The sequence below is a fragment of the Lacerta agilis genome, chromosome 10 (assembly GCF_009819535.1).
Source record: "Lacerta agilis isolate rLacAgi1 chromosome 10, rLacAgi1.pri, whole genome shotgun sequence".
In the NCBI taxonomy this organism is placed as follows: domain Eukaryota; kingdom Metazoa; phylum Chordata; class Lepidosauria; order Squamata; family Lacertidae; genus Lacerta; species Lacerta agilis.
In genome coordinates this window covers 18,392,060-18,398,059 of record NC_046321.1, presented here as the reverse complement: position 1 = coordinate 18,398,059, position 6,000 = coordinate 18,392,060, and the positions used below count along the sequence as shown (strand labels likewise).

The 6,000-nt window shown below is 42.1% G+C and overlaps 1 protein-coding gene across 1 annotated transcript in view; it reads right to left on the bottom strand.

Annotated features, from left to right (window-relative positions):
• Positions 1-229: 229 nt before the first annotated feature.
• The window catches only part of FGD4 (FYVE, RhoGEF and PH domain containing 4), a 106,629-nt gene continuing 100,858 nt past the window's right edge, over positions 230-6,000 (bottom strand). Inside the window, exon 18 of the mRNA XM_033161962.1 lies at positions 230-1,427. The gene's annotated coding sequence lies outside the window, so the exon portion shown is untranslated. The remainder of the gene's footprint in view (positions 1,428-6,000) is intronic.

The following is a 6,000-nucleotide window of genomic DNA, read 5'->3' as shown; positions in this document are numbered from 1 at the left end:
GGCTTACATGAATGAAAGCAAGACAATCGTCACCCTGGATTTTGTTTGTGCTCCTCAGTGACATAAACTGTAGACACCATCTAGAACCTTAATCCTATTATCCATCATGTTAGCATTGTGGCAGAGGATGGTGACATCATTTTTCAGCAATGCAAAGATTAAACCAATAAGGCCCAGTCCAAAGAGACTTTTCATTTCAGCTATGAAAGAATATGTGAAGTGCTATGAACTCTTGAGGACGTTTGCTCCAAGGAGCTCTGATTGATCCTGGCTCACTGACCTGCTTTTGCACACTGTACAAACAAGTGGCAAAAATGTATGCTGCTGCTTTTCATGTACAGAAGCAAGTGCATGCTAAATATTTGTACAAACTTATACTGCCCACAGCATGCCCTAAAATTAATGCAAGTCTCTCTAAATGACAGGATCCACTGTCCTGCGGGTACATGCGGTTCCTACTGTAAACCCTGGCAGAGGCAATGTTTTATTTGACAATTATAATAGCCCCACTTATGCAAAGAGAGCTGCTTTCTACCTTAGGTTTGCATTGTGGCAAGAAAGCTCCTGTGTGTGCAAGCTTCCCCTCTCAGTTTAACCAACAGGGCAGCTCCATGTATACACCCCTTTGCACATGTTTTTTCTTCTTCTTCTCTTACTGACATTTTTAAATGTAACAAAATATTTTTGGGAAGAAGATGGCGTCACAGGTACCAGCCAGTCAGTACTGTGCACATCTGGCGTTTGCTGAAACCAGCAGAACATTTCCCCTCAGCTCAACATGCTCTGAGAAAGAAGCAACAATTGTGCTTCCACACTGCTAACTCCTCTTTTCATGAACGTTTATACATACCCCTAGATTTACAAGTGCACTGATCTATAGCCATTTGGAAAATACAATGGAGAAAAGCGTTCCTTTTTTACACCTTCAGGAAGAAAACAGTTCACGGTTGTAAACCAATACACCAGTTACTTGCCCTGGGACACTGTTAGCACGGTGAGCCTTGAGTTAGTCGGGGAAAATGAAGGACTGCAAGAAAAGGAAAAAAGCTACTCCACCTGCACATACAAAATGCCACTGAAGATGGATAAATGCTTTAGAGTTAAAAATTAAGAATTCAATAGAGCTAAAGGTATCAAGATGGCACAGCGCTACAGACTTCTTTCATTATTCAAGTATATTTACATCCAGCAACAATAAAACAATAGTACACTTAGTCAAAGTACAACTGATAATTAAAATTGGTATACCCATGCTTTATCAAACTACTATAGTTTTTCCTATCACTGAAGCCACTTTCAGTGACCCAACCAAATTTCACTGTCCCACTGAAAGCAGAGAGACTTACGTTTACTAACTTTGGCAAGATTATGGCAAATATTCCACACACCCCAAATATGTCAAATTACAGCCAGCTGTAGATTCAAATCTAGCCAAAAAAAAAAAGTTAAACGAATAAATTCGCAATTCCCTAATTCATTCTCAACTGAGCAATTACAAAATTACTGTATTTAAAAATCAACTTGTATCGGAATGCAAGAACGTTTAAATAAGGCAGCAAAGACACTAGCACATAATATTCTACACTGTAAGTTTACCGGTACCTTGCTTATATTGGCAAAGTTGATGGGGAGGGGGGAGAGAATGCAGAAAATGTTCAGTTAAAAAACAACATTTGACACACAAGCATTGTTTTGGGGTGGCTTAATGTTGGCAATGTGGATATTCCAAGTGGTCAGTCCTTTCGTGCACTACAGTTCATGGAATTTATTCTCTGACGCAGCAGTGGGTGGGTGGGTTTCTCGTCACCACCGACCCCATGAGGATCACTCACCAAACACCAGGGTAACATTACGGTTTGAACTGGCAGACACTTTTAAGCCGAGTGATTCACTGGCACCGGAAGTGCTGCTCAAGTGGTCAAGCAAGAGAATCATATGAAACGCCATCAATGGATCAATGCAGAAGGAGCACCAGGTCCTTGCTAAGCATACTTAGCAAACCGGGATCCAGCTTCAGCCATACATGCTTGGTCTCTGTCACTTCTACCTGCAGCAAGTTTTCCTTCTTCGGCATTGTTAAGCAGCTCATTGTCATTAACCACAGACCATTATGGTTTCCCTTCATCTACCATCTGCAGTAATTGGTAAAAGCACAAGGACATGCAGATTCGGTTACAAAAGCTGTCTCTCTCTACTGAAGCAATTACTTAAATTGGCTTGCAAAGTGTGTACATAAACATAAACACACATACCCCTTCGTTATTGCATTTTGCTGCATGCTAACTCCATACAGAACCAGTCAAACAGACAGTCAGTTAAATAAAAAAGGAAATGGGGTAACAGTTAAAAGGCCAAGACAACATGAAAATAAAGACTTAACACAAATTCCAGTATTTTCCAACGGCACACAGAAGTTCTGCTTAGAATGAGATACAGCTTGAAAATGTTAACCAAGAAGCCAGAACTTTTGTTGCCCATATGTGGGGTGGCCTCAGGAGAAAACAAATTAAAAGGGCCACTTTGTCCTAGAAATCCTACAGAAATAAAAATGTACCTTAAAAGGTTTTGGAGCCAGAATAGGGTACGGAAATCAGACTATATATCTTATTTACCTTATCTTTATTACAAAGTGGTCATTAGCTGTGCTTTACACAGGAGTCTTAAGGACCCCAGCACTTGAACATCGAAGTAAATCTCATTTCTTTCCATGGAACTTTGCTTCTATGCAAGTGTGCTTAAGATATTTAATAAGAAGTGCTCTCTAAGTGCTAAATAGGGGCTATTTATTATTATGATTGATGCTCCCCCCCCCCCCAAGGTTTGCACTACACATCTGCAAACTGGGAGGGGAAAGATGAAGGAAATCTGACATTACCTGTGTACTTGTTTTCCATCCTCCAGCCCCTTCATCCCAAACATTATAGGGATAATTACAGCCCATTTCCATTTCTTTCCAACCCATATAGCATAATATGTGATCAACTATACAGTAAATGGTTACTAGCCCTGGTACAAAAAGTGTGCTTTCAAACAAGGTTCCCAGAACCAAAACCACCATATAGACACCCCTCCTATTCATCAGGGAAGGAACATAAGGCCTCTTTCTGAAAATCAACTGCCCATAATTTCCTTGTAGTAGAAGTGTAATAGTTGGTTTTCCATCAAAAAAAACCCAACATTTAGGATAACTGCATGTACACAAAAAGGTTCACAGTCAACGATTAACTCTGTGCTGAGAGCCACATCAGAAATATACAATGAGTTAGAAGATTTTGTACCCAACATGCTTATTTTAGGCCTGATTTGCATATTACACATTTCCTACAATTAAATATTTCAAATGGGTTTGGGGAATAAAGATACAGCCTGATTGTAGAGTGTCACACATGATAAACAAAAAACGCACGTTTTGTTGTGCATGCACACGTGCAATTGCCACATAGGGCAACTTATGCCTTGATGCGTTCTTTTTCCTTGTTGACACAACGTGATTGTGAGTAATTAACACAATTTTATGGTAAGAAGCAATGGACATTCTGTATACCAGATGACATCTGGCAGCACTTACTATGTGATAATAACAACAACAACCCTGCCCTCAAGGAAGAAAAGGAAATAGCCTGTTCCAAGTCTAAAATGAAGAGGAAAGATCTGCATTTATGAAAAGGGAAGAGTCCACTCAAAACTGTCCCTGAAATTAAATTAAATCCAACCTAAACAAAAGGTGGTTGCTGCATTACTCAAGAGATTCTGCGTTAGGGTGAATGAATGGAGAGATCTCCCCAATCAGTTGGCAAAGGAATCTGGCATATCTCTGTGGGTGGGAAGCATTTCCCAGCAGGAGCAATATGGAAAGTTCCAATGAAGACAAGGCAAAGTACTGGAAAATAATTCATTTTCTTTCTTTTGCATTAAGCATTTTTTTTTACTATTTTTAAAAGACACCTCAGCAGCAACATCAGCTAAAAAACCCCAGGAGCTTCAAAAAGAACCTCAGGCCTACGGTAGAGGAATAGGATTGGATTAAGGCTCATCCCTAATCTAGTAAGATTACTATTGCTCTAATAAAGAGCCCAGTGCTTCCTCTGGTTTCCCAATTTTACTTTTCTCTCTAAAAACCACAAGGTTCTTTCCAGCAAAGGCATGTTTACTTTTGTACTACATGCAGAAATGCAGGCAGAAATCGTCTGCATAGAAACATTAGGAAGAAGACAGAATGCACAACCAGTGCAGGTCTACTCATTCACCAGAATATTACTGAATGAATCTAGAATAGGATCAGGTTTGTTGGCTCAGACTGGCAGTACAGCAAACTGACTGTCACCCTGAGCATTCTGTTAGCTCCTGTATCTAGTTATTGGTGAAGCAAGCCCATCTGGAAGGCATTGGGTGGGCACTAATATTTCAATTCCACTGGTATTTTGGAAAAAGTACTTTGCATATTTAATACTTAGCAAAAGTGAGCAACGCATGAAAGAAGTATTTAAAATGGGATATATAAAACACCTCTTCAGACCTTCGTATTTTTAACATGAAGGTTTGAAGACAGTTTCCATGCAATCAGAAGTCTGTCTTGTTGGCACGGGCATCACATGAGGGGGCGGTGGGGGCGCTCCACCCCGTGTTCCACTGGCCCCACTGGCAGACCCAAGCAAGCCGGGGTCCGTCCACCAGCGCCGCTATGGGTTCCAGGGGAGGGGGGGTGACACTTGGGCCAGCCCCGCCCCGCCGGAGGGCCCCGAGCAAGCCGTGGAGCGAAGCCGCTCCGCCCCGCGGCCCGTCCGGGGTCCGCCCGCTGGCACCGCTATGGGGCTGCCCCACTCGATCAGGACGAGGAAGCCCCAGGAGCCGGCGCTCGCTTGGTGGGTTGCCACTGGAGCAGCAGTGCCGGCGGGATGGACTGCCTATGCCCAGATTTCTGGGCATGCGCTGTCTGTCCTGACGCATGTGTCGTGACGTCAGGACGCACGCATCAGGACGCCCCGCCCCCAGGGGGTGCCTCCGCGTGGCAACGCCACCCCGGGCGCCCAAGAGGCTTCCTACGCCTCTACTTGTTGGGGTCACCTATCATACAGAGATTTCAAAGCAGTTTCAACAGAATGTACTTAGCATTCTCCTCAGACCTTCCTGCTAAATGCATGAATGCCAAGGACAAGTGGGTGCAGGTCTTGTATGCATTCTCCTGCCTCCTGCCCATGGTTAAGCCTTTGTGATCAGGTAAATGCCTGACTATGCCTTTAGTCTCTTCAAATTGTGCCTATTTAGCAGAGAAATATTAAAAACTGGTGTCTTCCCCCATGCCAGGTAGATTTGACCTTAATTTACTAAACACAGACCAATCCGGAGGTCCAAGATAAAATTAGCAAGTTACAACAAAACTGTTACTGTCATTATTGGCTCAATACTGCAAAACGTAATGAAGATATAATTCCCTAAGAATCCTTTTATGCACTAAGTAAGGTCCAGGTATTCAGGTTTGTTTGTTTTTCAAAAAGCCATACCACCTACAAAATCAGATTTCATGTCTTATTATGCTATACAATACAGTGTGTAATATTCCATGTAAACAGTGGGTGCAATCACATATTGCAATGGCAGATCTGCCACCCACTGTATAAGTGGGCATGAGTCATACAATACAGTTAATACAGTAGTAGTAACTGTTGCAACATGTGCACAGTTAGTGAGAGTTATAACGGCTAAATTCAAATATGCCAAATCATAGTTTGTGTCAACCATAATTTAGAATCCAAAGCGCAATTTGAGTTTACAAATGTACAGGAAACAATGGTTTAGGGAAACTTGCAGGCTTTCATATTTTCTGCCCAGCTCTTCCGTCTCAATGTGGTTGCCTCTGACTTTTAGCTATGATTTGTCAACTAGAGTTTGCACAAAGCATGTACAGTAAACCATGGGTTAGGGAAACTTTCATATTGTCTGCTCAGCACTACTGTCTCAATGCAGTTGCCTCTGACTTTTAACTATGATTTGTCAACTACA